Source organism: Gossypium hirsutum, chromosome D06 (genome assembly GCF_007990345.1).
Source record: "Gossypium hirsutum isolate 1008001.06 chromosome D06, Gossypium_hirsutum_v2.1, whole genome shotgun sequence".
Classification (NCBI taxonomy): domain Eukaryota; kingdom Viridiplantae; phylum Streptophyta; class Magnoliopsida; order Malvales; family Malvaceae; genus Gossypium; species Gossypium hirsutum.
In genome coordinates, this window is record NC_053442.1 from 58,839,445 (window position 1) to 58,860,897 (window position 21,453).

Here is a 21,453-nt window from a genome sequence, read left to right on the forward strand (position 1 = left end):
GTTTTCGAATCTTTGTTTGAGATGTGTCTCACTTTGTTAAGGCCTATTGTCATTTATGTCCAGTGAATTTCTTATCTTCTAATGGTAAATCCTTTTTTTTTTTTTTGCTAACAGTCTAAAGGTAAATCTTCCTTCAGTATTCATGCATGTTATCAACAAGAAAATTTCTATTTTTTTATGTGTTAATGACATGAAAAAAAATTACACAAATTTTTTTTTAAATTGGTTGCACAAAAATAAAAAATATTAACTTATGAAAAAAACTAAAATGATTAAAATTTGTAAAGAAATATATATGTTTATTTATAATTTAAAAAATTAATTATTTTAAGTAATTTAATTAAAATTAAATTAAGATGGAGAAGATATTAAATATGGATGAGTGAATAATAATACTTTATTATTTTTAAAATTTAATGACGTGACACTATTTTATTGGTGCTTAAAAACTATATTTTTTAATCTCATCCTAATATAATTTATTCTAAAAAGAAAATATACCAAAAAGTAAAGTTAGAAACCAAACATGGCACTTCGAAAATGCAAAGAGTAAATGTTGGGCTATTTATGGGAGGGTGGAATGAAGAAGAAAATGTTCATTTAATTGATTTAAAAACTGTATGTTTATTAAAAGTTTTGGTTTAAAATCGGTACTTTTCGACTTCTATGAGAGGTCTTAGGAATTTATTCTAGTTAGGAGTAGGTTGGAAATATTTTTAATGTACCTGGCTACATTAGAGCTTGAATGCACTATATATACCACCCCCTACACAACAAAGCAGCTTAGCTTCATTCTAGTAATAAGATCCCCTTCCAAAGCTATTAGCAGCTATCCATCGAAACTAGTAGTTTACCAAAGCATGGCTTCTGAACCAGGAATTCTCACTGACTGGCCATGGAAGCCTCTTGGAAGCTTTAAGGTAAGATGGTCTCTTTCCTTTTTTATATATTAATTTTCTCCCATATCGAGTCAATTCTCTCATGCATTTTCATTCATCTATGTTGTGTTGTTGGATGGGTATTTACAGTACATAATTCTGGCTCCTTGGATCACAGAGAGCATATACTCGATTATAGTTGGCGATGAAAAAGGGTGGGATGTTTTCAACCTTACGATACTCCCACTCATGTTATGGAGAATGTTGCACAGCCAGCTTTGGATTAGCCTTTCTCGTTATCAAACTGCCAAAGGCACCAACAGGATTGTGGACAAGGGTATCGAATTTGACCAAGTTGACAGGGAAAGGAACTGGTAATTGATATGCCCAAGTAACAAATAAAGCTAAATTTTTGTTTCCGAGAATTGATTAATTTTTAAAGTGGGTATACTTGTTTGGATTGGGGATGAACCATGAACATTGCAGGGATGATCAAATATTGTTCAATGCAATCATTTTTTACTTGGGCAACAAATACTTTCCAGGAGGTTCACACATACCCATATGGAGAACGGATGGTGTGATTATAACCATGCTGCTCCATGCCGGTCCAGTGGAGTTCCTTTACTACTGGTTTCATAGAGCTCTGCACCATCATAATCTTTACTCTCGCTACCATTCTCATCATCATTCCTCCATTGTCACTGAGCCTATTACTTGTAAGCAGCTTTGCCTGTGCTCTATCCACTTCTTAATTAATATTTTCCAAAACTGCTTCTCAAACTTAACGTTCAACATGATAGTGAAAAGCATAAATAGTAATGGTTTGTGTAGTGCTGTGTTGCTATTTTTGGGTTTCAGTACTGCTGGACACCTTCATATTGGGACCATATCAACCCTTTTTACGTTCTGAGATGAGATCAAGTGTTGTATCAATAAATATATAATATGAATATAGTAATTTGGTTTGGGGGGCAATTATATTTAGTAATAATTAGTATTTGATTATATATAATATAGTTTTTGTTAAGAGAAAAGAAATAATCAAGAATGATAAGTGTGCGTTTTGCAGCTGTGATACATCCATTTGCAGAACACATAGTATACTTTGCACTGTTCGCAATACCAGTGTCGACAGTTGTGTTTACTGGAACTGGATCCATCATCGCCATTGCTGGCTACATCACTTACATCGACTTAATGAACAACATGGGGCATTGCAACTTTGAGCTCATCCCCAACTGGGTCTTCTCCATTTTCCCTCCTCTCTAGTACATAATGTATACTCCATCGTACGTTCTCTCTCTCCCTCTCTTCATAATCAATTTCATTATCTAGTATTTAACTCTTTTGGGATCATGAAAATTACAAGCACGTGACACGGCGAGTAAATTGTTCCTTCTTAAGGAGATGCATTAACAAAAAAATGCTTAATATATATTTTGCCCCCAGTTTATCAACTTCTATTTAGTTTTTACCATTCTTTTTATCTAGTTGGTATCTAAATTTACTTTCTTTTATACAATATAATACCTTTGCATGAACATCATTAATTTGTGTTGATGTGGCACTTATAACTTTTTCGGTGGTGACATATAACAGCCTCTTAAAATATCATATGTCAAACATAAATAAAACATAAAAATATATAAATTTAAAAAAAAAGTATATCAAAAAAATTTAACATCAACAATGGAGAATGAGCCTGGAATCATTCTTGATGTTGAAAATTTTTTATATTTTTTATTAATAAATTAATAAATATTGTCTAAATTTATTTTTGATATGAAAAATATTTTATATTTTATTATTAATTTATATCATTTTAAAGATTTTTTTATTTATGTTTAATTAATAATATTTTAAGAAATTATCATGTGTCACTATCGAATTGACTAATAATATCACATCAATACATATTAACAATGTTAGCCTGAAAATATCGAACTATGTGATAGAATACAAGTTCAAGTATGAACTAGGTCCTAAAAAAAGTAGGTACCAAGTAAGCACAAAATAGACAAGTTGGTAAAATATATATTAACCTAAAAAAAACACATGGTATTAATGGCAATAAAAAAGGTCTAGAAAAAGAAATGAGATTCTTTTAGTGGTCAAAATTTGCTATAGTCCTTATATTACGTGTACGATAGGGATTTAGTCTCCACACTCTAATTTTAATCATTTTTAATCTTTGTATTTTTTGAATTTTAGATTTATAGTCCTCACCTAATAGTATCCATTAAATTCATTAAGTTATATTCTATTATTTTTAAAACTTTATGTAACAAATATATTACCACATGTGTAATGTCATATCACCTTATTATTTTCATATAATACTCACATAAAAACCACATCATTTTAGTTAATGGATTTACTGACTACTATTTGAGCTATGACTAAAAGTTCAAAATCGAAAAATATAGATACTAAAAATGATCAAATTGAATAATATAGATTAAATCTACAACTTACACATGGTACAAGATTAATAACAGATATTCACCTAATAGATTTAATTTAGATTTTATAATTAATACAATATATTATATTATTTATATTTTAAATTATACAATAATTTATTTACTTTTTAATTTTATTTCCGTATATCATATATTTCCTTTTTTTTATTAACTTATGTTCCTATTTTTCCCAATCTTTCGTATAATTTTAAGTTAAAAATAATTATCACAACTAACTTCTACTATTAACCAAAAATATTAATTTCCACCATTATGGTTTTTACAAAGTTTGAATGATTTTTTTATACTTAAAACACCTTTTAAAAATTGCCAAAAAATCCATTTAACATTGAATTTAATTTAAAATATTTTAAAGAAAAAAATTATCATAAACATGAAAGCTAAAAAAAACTATAACATACATATAAATTTATTAAAATATTTTTTTACAAAAGATTTTAAGTTTAGTTAGATTTTAAGTTGACCTCATGGATGTGATTTTATTCCGAATTAAGAATCAAATTATTACAACACAAACGAATTAAGAATTGGAACAATCCAATCTAAAATCAGCTAATTGGATTAACCCACACATATAATTACACATTGTGAGTCTCAAACTAAGGTTCAAAAGACCCGCAGCCTCTAACTTTCCCAACTATACCAAGACCTCACAAGAAATTATTGTATAAAACAATTACATAACATCAACATACCACTTTCATTTAAAAAAATGCCACCTTAATTAAATCATGCTACATAATCACATTTATATAGAAAGTCAATTATTTATTAGACTATTCACATTTATATAGAAAGTCTGTGATAATTAAATAATACATGAAGTAACTGGTTCATGCAAACCTTTTTCTTAAACTGATAACTTATTTTAAAGCAAAACATATATAATTTAACAACTCTTAAATGTCTACTTATGATTTGACATACATAAAAATAATGTTAAATTTTTGGGCAGGTTTCACTCGTTGCACCACACACGGTTCAGGACCAACTATTCATTGTTTATGCCAATCTATGATTATATCTATGGCACAGAGGACAAATCTTTGGATACCTTGTATGAAATTTCACTCCAAAGAAAAGAGGAAACGCCCAACGTGGTGCATCTAATGCACCTAACCACACCTGAGTCGATCTATCATCTCCGCGTTGGATTTGCCTACTTGGCCTCTAAACCATACTCATCAGCTTGGTACTTGTGGTTGCTCTGGCCTGTTACATTGTGGTTCATGATGCTTACCAGGATTTATCGTCGCACTTTTGTTGTTGAAAGGAACCGATTCCGTCAACTTAGATTACAGACATGGGCCATACCCAATTTCAGAGAACAGGTAAGGAAGCTTTATTAGTGCAGCTGTGAGTTGGTGCAACCAAATACTAAAAATGAATATATGCATACATGCATAGTCTTAGTAGTTAACAGTGTTGCAATTAATTTTCAGTACCACTTGAAATGGCAAAAGGAATCCATCAATAACATGATTGAGGAAGCCGTATTAGAGGCTGAGGAAAAAGGAACTAGTGTGTTGAGTCTAGGCCTCATGAATCAGGCAAGTTTTTCACCCTCTTCCCACAAATCAATCACCATTGCTGGAAAATTACATTAAAAATATTTTTTAAAAGAAAAGGTAAAAATAATTTTTAACAGAAAATACGAAGTATGATGGTAAAATGAACACTATGTAGGGTAAAGAGCTAAACAGATATGGTGAGGTGTATGTGAAGAAACATCCCCAGCTTAAAGTGAAATTAGTGGATGGGAGCAGCTTGGCAGTTGCAGTTCTTCTAAATAGCATACCAAAGGGAACAACCCAAGTACTTCTTAGAGGCAACTTAACTAAAGTTGCTTTTGCAGTCGCCTTTTCCCTATGCCAAAAGGGTATTCAGGTACCATCCCATCCCATTGCTTACTCATTAATTAGATAGCCACATAAATAAGCAGTGCCTAGCTTGCCAAATTCTCAACTGTCTAACTTTTTCTAAGGAAATTTGAAGCTTTAACTGCTTATTGCATTGTAGGTCACTGTATTGCGTGAGGATGAATATGAGAAGCTTGATAAATCACTAGGCACCAAGTCTGAGGGTAAATTGGTTATCTCAAAGAGTTATAGCTCTTGCAAGGTAATTAAGTCTCAAGCCTCAAACCTAGGCCTTTCCAAATAAAAATAGTTGAAATGGCTAACAAGTGATGATGAATTATTTATATGTTGCAGGTATGGTTAGTGGGAGATGACTTGACCGAAGAAGAGCAAAGAAAGGCAAATAAAGGAACACTATTTATTCCCTTTTCGCAATTTCCACTGAAAAATTTGCGCAAAGACTGCTTCTATCACACAACACCAGCAATGCAGACTCCGAAGGCCCTTGAGAATGTGGATTCTTGCGAGGTTGGCCTTGAAACTTACTCCATATGTCCCGTTATCTCTAAAATTAATTAAAAGCTTCAAAAGCTTTTGTTCTACTCTGCTAAAATATATGTCCTAAAGAGTAACAACATGAATGCATGTAGCAGAATTGGTTGCCAAGGAGAGTGATGAGCGTATGGCGCATAGCTGGGATATTGCATGCTCTGGAAGGATGGGAGGAGCATGAATGTGGTTACACCATCTCTAACATTGACAAAGTTTGGGAAGCATGCCTCAAGCACGGATTTCAGCCTCTGACGGTCCCAACTCAATCAAAATCCTAAAACACATTTGGCAATTTATCTATCTACTTGGTGCTATATTTTCTATGTATAAGCAATTTACCTATACTATTATCCTTAGGACTCATCATGCGAGTCTCTAGCGAGTTATAGGTTCCTCTACAATGCCTCCATAGTTCGTATTAGGAGATCTCAGAGTTAAAACTCTGCATATATATCATCTATGAATTTCAAATTAACTACTAAATGAAACATCTAAATACCCTTTAAATATTTAAAATTAATAAAATTATGTTATCTAATTTTAGTTAAACTTAGATTAATTAATATTTCAAAATAGATTTCACATTATATTAATTGACTTCAACATTAATAAATTTAAATATAAAATTTTGTTTAAATTATTTAAATTTAAATTAATAATTTTTATCTATTTAAATATGTCATAAAATAAAATAATTCGATCTAATTAAAATATAATTTGTTAACTTACCATTAAAACATTAAGTTTTAAAGTTTTAAAATATTTTTATAAATTTTGTTGCAAGAAAGTTTTCTAACATAATTTATGGATAAAGTTTTACTAAATTAATGTATGAAAGAATAATTATATAATTTTAAAATTTTACGAAACCTATTCATATAAGTTGTTAAAGATATGTGACCTAAATTCTTGTTAAAATAAAATATAAGTGGCAAGATACGGGAATCTACGAGGGCGAAGGCCAATAAAAAAATACAGGCTGCACAAGTGAAATCCGTATAGAAGTATACTACCTCTATTTGATGTTGATTAGAATAAGATATTTTAATCTTCCTGCATTACTCCTATTTGACATTGACTAGAATACGGTTTTACAAACCTATAAATAGACGTAGTCATCTCTCCTCTTGTATCATTTGAATTCGACATAGTAAATTTTCTTCTCCTCTACCTGTGGTTTTTTCCCGAAAGGGTTTCTACGTAAAATTTATGTGTTCTATTTTTCATTCTTTCTTTACGATACATTGACATTATCGACATTCTATTATCACATAGATGATAAGATTTTTTTTTTAGATATAAATTAATGAACACAATTCAGTTTACTCACAATTTTTGCACTAAAAAACACAATTCCTAATCGGACAAATAAATGTGCTCTATAGTTTATACCTTTTAACCTAAACAAGTCGTTAGACATATATGCATAAAAGGCTTGTTCTAGAACGCCCTAAAATTTTCAATTTTGAATTTCATGTTGAATCGAGATAAATTCAATTAATTTTTTTGAATATTTTATTGTAATGATGTGGTTTTCAACAGTGTCAAAAAATTCGATTTAGGATCAAGTTTATTGAATAGAATAGTAGATAATTAAATTAAAATAATTACGTGTCAAATACGCATCAGAAAGGTCAAATGAGTGAATGTAATTGAACTGAATTGGTTAATAAAAATAGTATAAGGACTAAATTGATTAATGACTAAAGTGAAAGGAAAGAGATTTTTAAATTCATAAGTTCCTTAAATAGAAATTAAAAAAAGGTTAATTAGCAATTAAACCATTTTAATTTCATGTTAGTGCTTAACTAAGTGGAGTGTCATCATTCTCCACTAAGTGAATATTAAGTTAATTTAATCATTTGATTAGTGACTTAATTAACTTAATTAACTTGTTAATTACCCCTCTCTCTATATATACATATAAATGCTTTGATAGCGGGAGGGAGAAAATATTAAGCTCATTCGTTCCCTCTTTCACCATCCATTAAATAAAGAAAAAAAAAATCATTTCATTTCCTCCATTGTCGTAGTTGCAATTAGAAGGATAGGTGAGCCGTTTTCTTTAATTTTAAAAAAATTGTTGATTAATAATGTTAGATTTTAGAAGCCCGTATCATAAATCTATGAAATTAATAAGCTTTGAGTTAGGTTTTCATTGTTAGAAATTTTCAAATTTTGATATAAATAGCTTGAATACATGCAAGAATTTAGTTAAGTGATGGAAAATATGTTAGATATTTAATAGGAATTAAAGAATTTAGTCTGAATCAATTGATAAATAATCGATTGCTAAGGACTAAATTGTAGGAGGTCCCAGTACTATATGTATTAAGTCGGATTTAATTTCGATTAGGTAAATTGTGAAAAACGAGTGTTTCATATATTTGGGTATATAGAGACTAAATCGAATAAAATGATTTCATGTATATTATGTATTGATTTGTATTTGAACTGTGTGATTAATTGATTTTTTTTATCAAAACTTACCTCGCATAACTAAAGAGGACGTCAAGATGTCGAAAAACAAAAGGAAAGGTAAAATCGTAGACGAATAGCTAATGTGGTTTGTGTTCTCATAATTCGAGTTCGTTAAATATCTAAATGTATTTGTTTGACTTGTTAAGTGATCAGAAATATCAAACTATCAACATAATCATGGAAATTAATAATGAAAGGTACATATACCTGACTAAGTGATTTGTGATTATTGATATGTGATTTGTATGCATAGATGCTTGTTTGATGATATATGGCCTTTGTCATGTTAACGTCGTTGGATAGAGTCACAGGTATAGTTGGCATGTCATAGGGTCCATCTGATAGGTGGGAGTTTCAACACTTTACGCGTGTTATATTTAGCGTCTTGTACGTGTTACATTCAGCGCTATATGTGTGTTATAGTCACAGCCTCGTGCATGTTATATTAAGTGCTTTATGCATGTTGTGTTGGTTATGCCTGACTAGCACTTCGGTGTGTATACTGGTGTGCGTTGGTGGATTGATCCGTGTATCTATCTTTTAATCTGAGTCAGTTTATAAGAGCCAAATAAATTAATTGAATGTGATTTGTAATAAGATACTTGAATTTGATAATAAGGATTAAAAATGTAACACTACTTATTATATATATGTGAAACTAAAATGAGATAAAAATGTTTATGTCGAAACCATTTTTTGAAAAAAAACAAAAATTCAAGTTGCCGACTTTAAAAACAAAAATTGGAGTCGTCACCGATCCTTTATTGAGGTGTGATCAGGTCACATTGAAAACAATTTTGGTCTGCGAAATTTGAGAAAATAGGTTCGGGAGTCAATTACGCACGAGGAAGGATTAGCACCCTCGTAACGCCCAAAACTGGTACCGAATCGATTGTTTAATGTCTTAGTGTCAGAAGTTTGAAAATATTTTAAAATACAATCATTGTATTTAAAAACTTGTATAAATCAAATTATATGTTAGAACCCTCTCATCCACAGAAAAAAAAAAGGTCATATCCAATGCATTAGGGCATGATATTTCATATTCTCAAGAATAAGCTTGTCCAAAAAACTTAAGCGATAAAATTTAAAAAGATATTCAATTATTTAAGTCAGACGAAGAAATCGAGACCCAATACTTAGGGTACAATTTCTCAGAATCCCAAAACATTGAATATTACCTTTATTGTTTTAGGAAAATCTTCATCTCGAGAAAAAAATATATTATACCCAATGCGTTCAGACATAACATGTTGAATTCCCGAAAATGACTTTTATTTATACGTTTTAAAAAAAAGTATTCTTGACTATTTAGGGTTAATTAGGAAAATTGAAACCCAATACGTTAGGGCTCAATCTTCTTAAAAATCCCGAATATCGAATATTACAATCTTGAAAGCCTTTGAACAAAAATGGTTTTAATGCTTTAGCGAAATCAAACATATTTTCTTTAAAAGTATGATAAAACGTTAATATGCAACAAGAAGCAAATACTTTAATAAGAATTATAAATGTATATGTATTCGCAATATATATATATAAGTATAATATATATAAATGAATTCTGAAAATATGTATATGCATATATTAAAACACGTGTATAAGTATATATATAAAAAAACATGAAATACAAAAAAAAAACTTATAATAATTCTAAAAAAGGTACGTATATACATATTATAAGAATGTATGCATGTACATATATGTACGTTTTTAAAAAAATATATGTATATATATTCGTGAGGAAAAAAATATATATATAGATATGTATATAAATTGCAAAATATAAAAAAAATATGAATATGTGTGTATACATTAAATAAGTTATATATAAAATATATATATATAAAAGTTTATGAAAATAAAATAATAAATATATATATAAAATATGTACACGTGTTTACAAAAGTTTAAAATATATATTATAAAAAAATATGCGTGTGTATATGTATAATAATAATAATAATAATAGCTATTGAAATTAACTAATTTAATAGCAATAATAACAAAAATGACTAATTTTAAACTTAAAACAGAAATTTGGGATAAATTTGAAATAAATAAAATGTAATTGGCCCAAATAGAACACACAATTAACAGTAGAGGACCAAAAGGGAAATTAATCCCTCCCTCTAAAACACCGTGCAGCAATACGGATTAAATTGAAACAATTATAAAACATGTTGTAAAATTTAAGAGAAATAAAAAAATAATTTAAAAACATTGTAAAAACAGGGGACCAATTGCGCAAATAGACCATTGGAATAAAAAAAACGCAAATCCATGGCCATTAAACGACACTGCTTTTCTTTAATATTAAAATAAAAAATTTCCTTTTAAAAAAACATTTCTATTTCATTTTCTTTAAAGAACAGAGGGGAGGGAGGAGGGAAATTCTCTGCTAGGGTTTTCTTTAACCCAAACCCCTAGCTGCCGCAACCACCTCAACGGGTTTGAAGCCTCCCTCCAGCTCCGATTTGGGTAGAGCAAACGAGGCTCCGTCGTCTCCTCCACGCAGGTAAGTATACTTCTCTTTTTCCTTTTCTTCGCTTATGTATTTTAAGAAACAAGTAGGAAAATAAAAAAAACAGTAAAAAGAAAAGGAAAAACGGAGCAAATTAATCACCTTCAAAAAAAATATTTCTTTTCCTTTTGTTTTCGTATTTCAGTATTTTTCAATACAACATTTGTCTCCCCCCAAAAAAAAACTTACAGATTTTATTCGACTTTATAGCCGAAAATAAAAATTAACCCCCCTTTTACATTTTCCGTATTTTTTACTGTTTTTGCTATTCGTGGTTTGCAGGTGCACCGGATTAAGGTACATGGGTTGTGCGAGGGCGACGTGCGCGACATACAGGGCTGTTGTGTGTTCGTGCGTGGAAACAGTTGCTGCAGCGCTGAGGTTGGGAAGAAGGCTACTTAGGGTTTCTGCTGATCTTTGAAAACTTGTGTTTTGGGCCGCTCTGTGATTGGGCTAGGGTTAAGTCTAGGTGGGCTCGGGTGTAATTTGGGTTTTAGGTTAGGTTTAGTTTTAATTTGGTGTTTATGGTTTTATTATTTTTTTGATGTCTATTCATGTATGGGCCCGGGCAAAAATTGGGCATTACAGCTGCCTCTCTTTACTCGTTATTGTGCAACGAAAACTGAGCAAAGACTTTAAAAATGGCCAATTTTGTCTGGTCATGCTGGATCTTGGTGTTCCTCTTCTTCAAGTAGCCTCATTCCATCTTATTGCATCTTCAGAGATATAAGAATTGGTGCTTCGATCCACTCCACTGCAACGTTAGGGAGATAGGACTTGTACCTTGTAGCTTCTCAAAAAACAAAATTTGCTATCTTTAGTCTGCTCCACTGCAACTTCAGGGAGATAAGACTTGTAACTTCAACTAATTCTGCTGCAACTTTAAAGATAAGTTTGATGCGATCTGCTCTCTGTAACTTCAGAGAGATAAGATCTGTGGCTTTAATCCGCTCCACTGCAACTTCAAGGAGATGGGATTGGTTTATTTTGTCTGCTCCACTGCAACTTCAGGGAGATAAGACAGGATGCGATCTGCTCTCTGCAACTTCAGAGAGATAAGATCTAAAGTTTTAATCTGCTCCATAGGATTGATTATTTTGTCTGCTCCACTGCAACTTCAGGGAGATAAGACTGGATGCGATCTGCTCTCTGCAACTTCAGAGAGATAAGATCTATCATTTTGATCCGCTCCACTGCAACTTCAGGGAGATAGGATTTACTATCTTCAGTCTACTTCTGCTGCAACCTCGGGGAGATAAGACTTGCTATCCTCAATTCACTCCACTGCAACTTTAGGGAGATAGGATTATTGGCCTCAATCTGCTCCGCTGCATCTTCAAGGAGATAAGATTCGCCATCTTCAATCTGTTTGACTGTAATGTCGGGGAAACAAGATTCACCGTCGTAGCTTCAATATGTTCCACTACACTTCAGGGAAGTAAAATTCGCCGTTGTGACTTCAATCTTTTTAATTGCAATGTCAGGGAAATTAGATTCGTCGTCGCACCTTCAATCTGCTCCACTGCACAGCTAAGGAAGTAAGATTCGCCGTTGTGGATTCAACCTTTTTAATCACAATGTCGAGGAAACCAGATCCACCATCGTGGCTTCAATCTGTTCCTACTACACTGCCAAGGAAGTAAGATTCGCCCTTGTGGCTTCAATCTTTTTAATTGCAATATCGGGGAAACCAGATCCACCGTCGTGGCTTCAATCTGTTCCACTACACCGCCAAGGAAGTAAGATTCGCCTTTGTGGCTTCAATCTTTTTAATTGTAATGCCAAAGAGATAGGATTCGCTGCCCACAACTTTAATCCGCTCCACTTTAGCTAATCCAAGTCTTAACGCCAGGGAGATAAGATTCACCGTCGTGGCTTCAATCTGCTCCGCTGCAACGCCAGGGAAGTAAGATTCGCTGTTGTGGCTTCAATCTATTCCATTGCAACGTCAAGGCGATAAAACTGGTGTCTTCGATCTGCTTCGCTGCCAGTACAGGAAGGCAAAATCTGTTATTTTCAACTTACTCCACTACTGCTTAGGGAGACAAAGCTGGTATCTTCGATCTACTTCGCTGCCAATACAGGAAGACAAGATCTGCTATCTTCAACCTACTCCACTGCTGCTCAGGGAGATAAGGCTGGGGTTTTCAATCTACTTTGCTGCCAATACAGGAAGACAAGATTTGCCATTTTCAACCTACTCCAATGCTGCTCAGGGAGATAAAGCTGAGGTTTCACTGGTTTGTTCTCTGGGGAACATGACCTGTATAATTCAATTTATGAACCTAATTAAGCCTAGTGATTAGGATGTCATGATCAAAATGAATCAAATACTCCTAACTATACGTGTATGAATGACATTTGAATGATTGTAGAATATCATTTTTTCCGAGAATAATCCCGCTTAGGTTGTCATTACTCAAAGTTTATCAAGATTTTATCATTGGCGTGCTACAACGCCTTCTTGCTCGGCTAGCATCTCTAAAAAACACTTAATCAAATTGCCCCCCACGGTGAACTTCAAAGTTCAATCCACTGGGATGCAACATTTGTACCATCTTTCTCCCGTTGTAACCCAAGGGTAGAAAAATTTAGCTTTTTCTCAATCTTCTCCTATCATCATTCAAGGATACAGAATGTGAAGCTCTTTGGTCGTTTACTCCATTCCCAAGGTGTCATACCAAATGCTTATGCACAAATGAAGATTTTTTTCTCCACAAAAACCCTTTCTTATTACTTGATGAACATCGCTTGTCCTTTTATTGAAGCCTTATCACCAACACGACATCTCGTCATTTTGTTCAGTCAATGTTTTTGACAACAAAATCCAAAGAGAAAGTTTTAATTTAGACTCTTCTTTCTCAGATTTCCAACTTTTAAACTTGGTATATTCTAAACAATAGTCCTGTTTTGGGTTACTGTATTATTTAGAAACTTTTAGAGTAATATGCAAAACTTCCCTTGTGAAAGTTTTATTAGTCCATTATTCATTATTCTAATGCAACACAATTGATCTTAGGTCTCAAGACAAGTGGTCTTTGTCTTAAGAGAGAGTTACATCAAAGCTGAATAGATATTGCCCTGCTCCGGGTCTCTAGACAAAAACCCCTTATCTTGAGACATCCAAAATCGAAGCAAAAATAAAAAAACAAGGAAGGTTGATCTCGAGACCTAGTCTCGAGACATAAAGGACCTTGCCTTGAGATGCACTCTTTTGTGTCTCGAGACAAGTAAACATTGAAGCTAAAATTTCTAAAATAATTTATGACTTGTCTCGAGACATAACCTGGAACTTTGACAAGTGATTTTGGATTCGTGTCCTAACTCCGATTTTGACTTAGCATGACCCGGTAATAAGATGCAATAAGATCTTAAACCTTATAAATGCATATGAATGGTTTTGTTAAATGATTTATTTGTTATGATATTGGTAAATGTGAATTAAATATGGTGAAATTATATTGAAATAGTCTAAGTTGCTTTGACAACGTAATGTGATGTTACATACTCGAATCTGACGACCGGGTCGGGTGTAGGTTGTCACATTTATAGATCATGGGCTTATAATATTGGTAAGATAAAATATTTTAGAAATTTCAGATGAAAGAATAAAATTTAGATTTTTAGTTTTTTTTTCTATAGATCATGGACTTATTTGAATTTTTTTTGTTAAATTTTAAGAGTAAATTGAATTTTGATTTTCTTTTTATAGATTAAATTGATTTTTTAAGTTTTAATCGGGCACGTAACTAACTTCTTCTTCCTTTTTTTTTTTGAAAATTAGCATGAATAGTGCATGTGTGTTGTGTTGACATGTATTAGCATTATTATTTAGTTTAATTATATAGGATTTTTATTAGAGTTTTTATATTAAGATAATACCGCTTCACTTAGATTTGGTAAATTATCATGATAATTACTTTAAATAGGGTCATTTCTATTTTGATCATTCAAAAATATTTTTTATTAATTTGGTCACTGGAAAAAAAAATTGATCAACCATTAAATGGTAACAAAATACATGGCTGTGCATTGCATATTTTGGTCACTCTAAATAGGAGTCGCTTTTATTTCGGTCCATCTAAATTTAGGATAAATCATCCATTAATCACTCTAAATAGAAGTCGTTTCTATTTTAATCACTCAAAATAATACGTGGAAATGCACTGTTAATAATCTTCTGTTACCATTTTAACGTTGAAGTGATAAAAGTTAACAAAATAAAAATAATCAAAACAAGAACCATCCTTATTTAAGAAGGTTAATGAAAATGTTTACCTTAAAATAATTAGAAATAGAATATAAGTATAATTCCTTAGCCACCAAAGATCATAAGTTAATTGCCATCCATATTAAGTTGCTTTCTATCCATATTACCATCCAAAATAACTGCCACTTGGAACTTAAATTGGCCTTCAACAGTTACCTCCGTAATGGCCCAAATTTGCCCGGCCCAAATCAGAAATAAATACACTAAAAATAAACCAATAAAAAAAACAGTCCATTTTAAATGTCCATTTACACTGGGCTCAATACGACCCAAACTAAACACAATCCACTAAGCCCAGATTATAGACCCAATTAAACCTATGGCCCAAAACCTGACTCAGCCCAAATGGCCCACAACATAAACATTTCAGCAAACCCTAGGGCGCCGCTCCTGCCTCTACCCAGCCCCAGCGCCGCAAGCCTCCTCGCGTGCCCACCACGCGCGATGCCTCACACGAGCCGCGCCACGTCCCAGCTGGCCCTCGTACGCCCGTACACCTGCACACAACGAATGCAACAAAGCAGAAAAGGCAGAAAATGACAGCAAAAATAGCAGAAAATAAGAAAAAAAGAGGGATTCGAGGGAGGATTTTTTTATTTTTTATTTTCTGTAATTTGGCGCTATAACAGAGTCAATACAAACGTTGTAAGGGATACACAGTTTAAGAAATAAAAAACAAAAGATTCAAAAAAGAGTGATTCTAAAGGTAAAAATCTGAAAGTTTGTCTTCTTTTTTTTTTCTCTTTTCATTTTTCTTTTTGATTCGTTTTTTATACATAAGCAAAGAAAATAAAAGAAAAAGAAGAGTTAGAACTCGTACCTGGCAGTGCGATCTTGGCTCTCTCTCCGTCGTCATCGGAGTCTAGGGCAAGGTTCGAGGAGCCTTCGAAGAAGGCGATAAACCATCGTGCGGCGCAAAGGGAGAGAGTGCTTAGTTTTTTTTATTTTTTTTCTTTCAAATGGCAGATTAGGTTAGTTTAGGGGTTTTTTTATTTTTTAGGCAGATTATTAAAACGGCACCGTATAGACTTATGGCCATACCCGATGACCCGACACGAGCGTGACCAGACCCGCGCGTTTTGGTCTTGGAGGGGACATTTGCGCCATCGGCCCTTCTGATTTGTTTAGGGGTTTCAATCTGATCTTTTTAATTTTCTAAATCGGTCCTGAATGTTTGGTGTAGTTTCACTTTGACCAGCGCAAAAACGCCGCGTTTTGAGGGAAGGGAGTATTTCCCATCTGACCCCCATGTTATTCGCGCGTTACACTCTGGCCCTCCGTGTCGCTTTATTTTTATTTTTTCCTTGTAATTTAGTCTTGATTTCAATGTATTCCTTTTAATTGATTTGTTTATAATTTATCAATCCCTTTAATATTTTTATGCTAATATTATTTTTACTTTTATATTATACTGTTATTTTATTTAAACTTTACTTATTAATCTATTTGATTACTTAGTATCCCATTATTTAGATTAAATACGGCTTTTTCATATTATTCATTTTTTTGCATATACATATTAGTTAATTTGAAAATTTGTTTCTTCCCTCTGTTTATCTTTAATTGGTTTTCTTTTAATTTCTCATATATATTACTTTAAACTTTTACATGATTATTTCAATTTTCTTTGTAAATTATTATGTTAAGTTGTTTTGTGCATTATTTTATTTTTATATTAATTATTTTAAAAATTATCCTATACTATCAGTTTTAAACCAATTTATATTAGTCATTTAAAACACATTGTCATGTACTATTTATTTACTTATTTAAATTGGTCTTGTATTTTTCAAAACCCTATCTTATTACATTCTTTATTTATTTCAACCTCTTGTATATATGAATATATATTGTTATTTATGTTAAGATTATCATTTTGTATGTATGATTTGTTCAAATTAATACATATATCGTTTTATGCATTTAGGTTTTCTTTAAAATTTATTTGTATAGTATTTATTTCAATTCTATTTTGATTTGTTCTAAACTTTCATATATATGTGTGTATATATATCTCTATATATTATTGATTTTAATTCATTAGTTTTAAATATGATATTTACGTAGCTATTGCCCTTATAAATACGGTATTTTGCTTATTAATTGCTTATTGTTCATTGGTGTACATTTCACTTTACGAATTATCAATACGCATTGTACATTATTATTCTATTGCATTTTATTCGCTTAAAAGGTTATGTTTCATATCGTTTAAATGCCAAAATCATTTTATACGAAAGTCTTTCAAGATAACGCAAATACTCGACATTTGGAATCTTCGAAAGAATTGAGCCCTAACGTATTAGGTTCCAATTTCCTCGTTGAATCTAAATAATCGAAAATTTTCTTTAATCAAAACACATAAATAAGAAACTCATTCTCGGGAATTCGATACGTTGTGTCCTAGCGCATTGGATATGACATATTATTTTCTCGAGACGAGGATTCTTCTAACAAATAAAAATAAAGGCAATATTCGATATTTAGGAATTTTGTGAAATCAAACCCTAACTTACTCGGTTTTGATTTTCTCATTTGACCCAAATAATCGGATATCCTTCTCAAAACGCATAGGTTTTAAAAGTCAAGAGATAAATTTAATTTTGAGAATTTAAAATGTTGCACTCTAACTTACTGAGTGTGACGATTTATTTCTTTGAAATAAGTGAAACTCGCCGTCTAATTCATTTTATTCAAAATAAAAGAATCGTATTTTAAAATCTTTTCAAAATTTCGACATTAAGACCTTAAATAATCGATTCGGTACCAATTTTGGGCGTTACGAGGGTGCTAACCCTTCCTCGTGCGTAACCGACTCCCGGACCTATTTTCTCAAATCTCGCAGACCTAAAATTTTTAATGATGAACCGATCACACCTCAATAAAAGATCGGTGGCGACTCCCATTTTATTTTCAAAGTTGATCCCCGTTTTTTCAAACTTAAAAAGTGGTTTCGACAACCTCAATTTTCTTTAATGTGCTACCACATGTTGCTATATATATTCTTCTTTTTACAAGCTTCAATTGTGATTTAACTTTTTTTTTATTTCGAGGTAATTGAATTGAATTTTTTGGTTTTGTTTAGTCAATTTGAATAAGTAATTTAATTTTGAGATTTGAGTCGAGTTAAATTGTACAATTCAAATAACTCAAATAGTATGTTTGTCTGAATATACTTTGGTCCTTATCAATTCCGAGAATGAACAACTTAAAAAATTCAAAAATTCAAAATAATTTTAAAATTTTCAAAATATTTATTGAAAATCCAAATTTTCATAATTATTAAAAAATTAAAAGGATTAAAAATATATAAATATAATAGATTATTCTCACTGAGTTAGGCTCCGTAGACGTAGGAAAATAGAACTACATAAACAAATCTTGTTGTCTCCTATTCTGTCTTGTGCTATCGCGGTGCTTGCAGAAATGTTCACTTCCACAGCCACTTCTACTCATACTTTTCTTGTTACTTAGAAACTATTTTGAGTCAATAATTGGTATCAGAACCTACCACTTAACACATCTATTAGAGATTTCTAATATTGCTAACTACAAGCTATGGAAGGATCATCAACCTCATGTCTCCCGATGTTGGAATTTGGCTATTATACTTATTAGAAGGCTCACATGAAGGCTTATATCAAATCTATTGGTGAAAGGCCTGGCATTCGATCCTTTTAGGACGGGAGCCACCCATGATGGACATTGAAGATGGAAGAATGCCTAAATCCAAGGTTCAATGGACAATAAAAGAAGAACATCTTGCCAATGCTAATACTGAAGAATAGCATATGTTACGAACGGTTCAATCTCTCACAAGTAAAGCCTAATAAATGAGTGCAAACTTACAAGGAAAAAAAACAATAGAAAGGAACTCAACAAACTAGTACAACACTCTCTAAAAACATGCATCTTCATACATGAACCAATTGCCCATTTATAGGCTCAATATGACAACCTTAAGTAAAGATAAATACTTCTTTAACACCAAAATAATCTTAGATAAATAATCTTCAAATCTTGTCTCATGATAAGGCTTGGTAATCTCCATAAAATCGACACATGTATCAGTTAAAGGATAAGCATAAGCCTTATTTAATAAAGGCATATTAATCTCCAATCTTCCATCAACCATTACATGTGATTCACGTAATTTTGAAATGAGATAAAATATTCCAAGAACCCATTTGCTTATGACAAAACATATATACAAGTCCAAGTCAAAATGCCAACATCCTAAAATATTCAAGCTATCCCAAATGCTTATTTGAACAAATATTTAAACAACTATTTAAACACGTTGTGTTTAAACAGTTGTTTGAACATGCATTAAGTCATCAGTTTTGGATAGCTTTGGTCCTAATATTGGCCTACCAACATCATTGGGATTTTTATAAAAATAATATAAAAATAAAATAATTTCCCAAAATACTAGAAGTTCAACATTATTTACTAAAATAGTACAATTTCTACTGTAGAAAATGATGTCGCCTATCTCAAAGCGATTCTAGCTCCAAAACTACTCAATCATTACTCAATAACTGTAAAATTTTAAAATATATATTTAAAAAGGGTGTTTCACTTTTGACAAACAATACAAAAAAAATAAAACTGAAGGAAAAAATGGTTAGTGGGATGTTGTATGTCAAGTAGGTGACCCCTTTAACATTTTTTTTTTGGTAAATCAATTGGGTGTTAAATGTTATGTAGGTGACACCTATTAAAAAAAAGTAAACTATATTAATTGCCATTAAAATTTATATAAAATTATGTTTTAATCACTCAATTTTTAAAAGTTATATAATAGTCATTAATGTTATTAAATTGTTATATTTTTATCACTCGTTTATTAACTTCTATTAAAAAATGTTGTACCTTAATTCAAAATGTTAATAGTTAATTTGATTTTTTAGCTAAAGTTAAAAATTCATTTTGGTATTTTTTTAAAAATTTCTTAACAATAACTGTAAAAAATTTAAAAAAAAATTAAAAATTAAAAAATCATTTTAACATAGGCCATTGATGGTAGAAATTTTTATGATTCTCAATAAAAAAAGCAATGTTGCAAGCCTAGATTTTATTTCTTGAAAACTAGAGCAGCAACAATTGATCTAATAATGGAATCTAAATCTTGCATTGAAATATATTTTGCTAGGGCTTTTAGGGCTTTGAGAAAAAAAAACAAAACAAATTCCTAGTAAAACAACATTAAATTGTTAATGTGATTGAAGGTGTTCAATGGTGGAAAACAAATGGAATTTAGTTTAAAATTTTTAATATTTTTTACATAATTAAAATTTGCAAGAAATGTTAGTTTAATTGTTTTTAAAGATTTTTAATTTTTTCTTATAATTATTGTTAAGAAAATTTTAAAAATATCAAAATAATTTTTTAACTATAGCTCAGAGATCAAATTAGCAAAGTACAATTATACTTTTTTAACAAAAGTTAAATATCGAATGACAAAAATATAACAATTTGATAATATTAGTGATTATTATGTAATTTTTAAAAATTAGATGATTGTAATGTAGTTTTTGGATTGACTTCGCACGCTAATTAGACGACACAATTGGATAATATAGAAAACTTATTATTTTAATAAATAATTTTGAAAAATAATTTCTATTTGAATATTATTTTGATAAAAATCCCAACGTCATCGTTACTCGTCGGAATAATATCTCGACTAGCCTATATAATAAATGGGAATGGATGGAGATTCCTCTTCATATCCCATTTGTTTTGGGTCCCTGACGGTTGACATAACCGAATTGAATGCTAAGGCCGATTCATATTGGTCCAAAAGACCCCTTTTATCTGGGCTACAATGTTCCTCCATAGTTCATATTAGACCTCCATCTAGCTTGTTGTGGAGGGCCTTGATGACTGTTGGAGTCTATTTTTGTTGAGTAAAGAGTTTTCAGGCCTGTAAGACGATGTGCGTGCGATGCAGATATAAATATGGAGGAAATTTAATTAAAAATAGAAGAAAAGGAAAGGACAAAAGGATGTCAGCAGACAGGTTGAACAGTGCAGAGAGAGTGACATCCAATCCAGAACCTAGACAATATTGAATTGAATACAAGGTTTAAAGAATAGACACCCCACACCCACCACTTGAAAATATTGAATTGCCAATTTGCCTTTGCCCTGCACTCATATGATATCATATTGTAGATAGAAAGACGTGACATAAATAAACAAACTAACAAACAAAACATGGGTTTTCATCATACCATTCCTAGACAAATTATACAGGGTAAAAGTAGGATGGAATTCCTCTATTAGAATTCAAATTATAATTTTGTTTTACTTAGTCTTTATATATTATATTAAAGTGTAAATTAATTTTTTCTGTTTAAAATTTCATTCATATGTACTGTTAAAAATTAGTGTGGTT

At 31.3% G+C, this 21,453-nt stretch overlaps 1 long non-coding RNA gene and 1 pseudogene across 1 annotated transcript; one reads left to right on the forward strand and one right to left on the reverse strand.

Moving 5' to 3' along the window:
- Positions 1–806: 806 nt before the first annotated feature.
- Positions 807–6,308, forward strand: LOC107899848 (very-long-chain aldehyde decarbonylase CER1-like; annotated as a pseudogene).
- An 8,952-nt stretch (positions 6,309–15,260) lies between these two features.
- LOC107900224 (uncharacterized) lies at positions 15,261–16,008 on the reverse strand. Its single transcript, XR_001684837.2, has 2 exons — positions 15,871–16,008; positions 15,261–15,547 (listed from the first exon to the last, which is right to left on the reverse strand). It is a non-coding gene; the product is annotated as an uncharacterized lncRNA (long non-coding RNA).
- Positions 16,009–21,453: the final 5,445 nt, after the last annotated feature.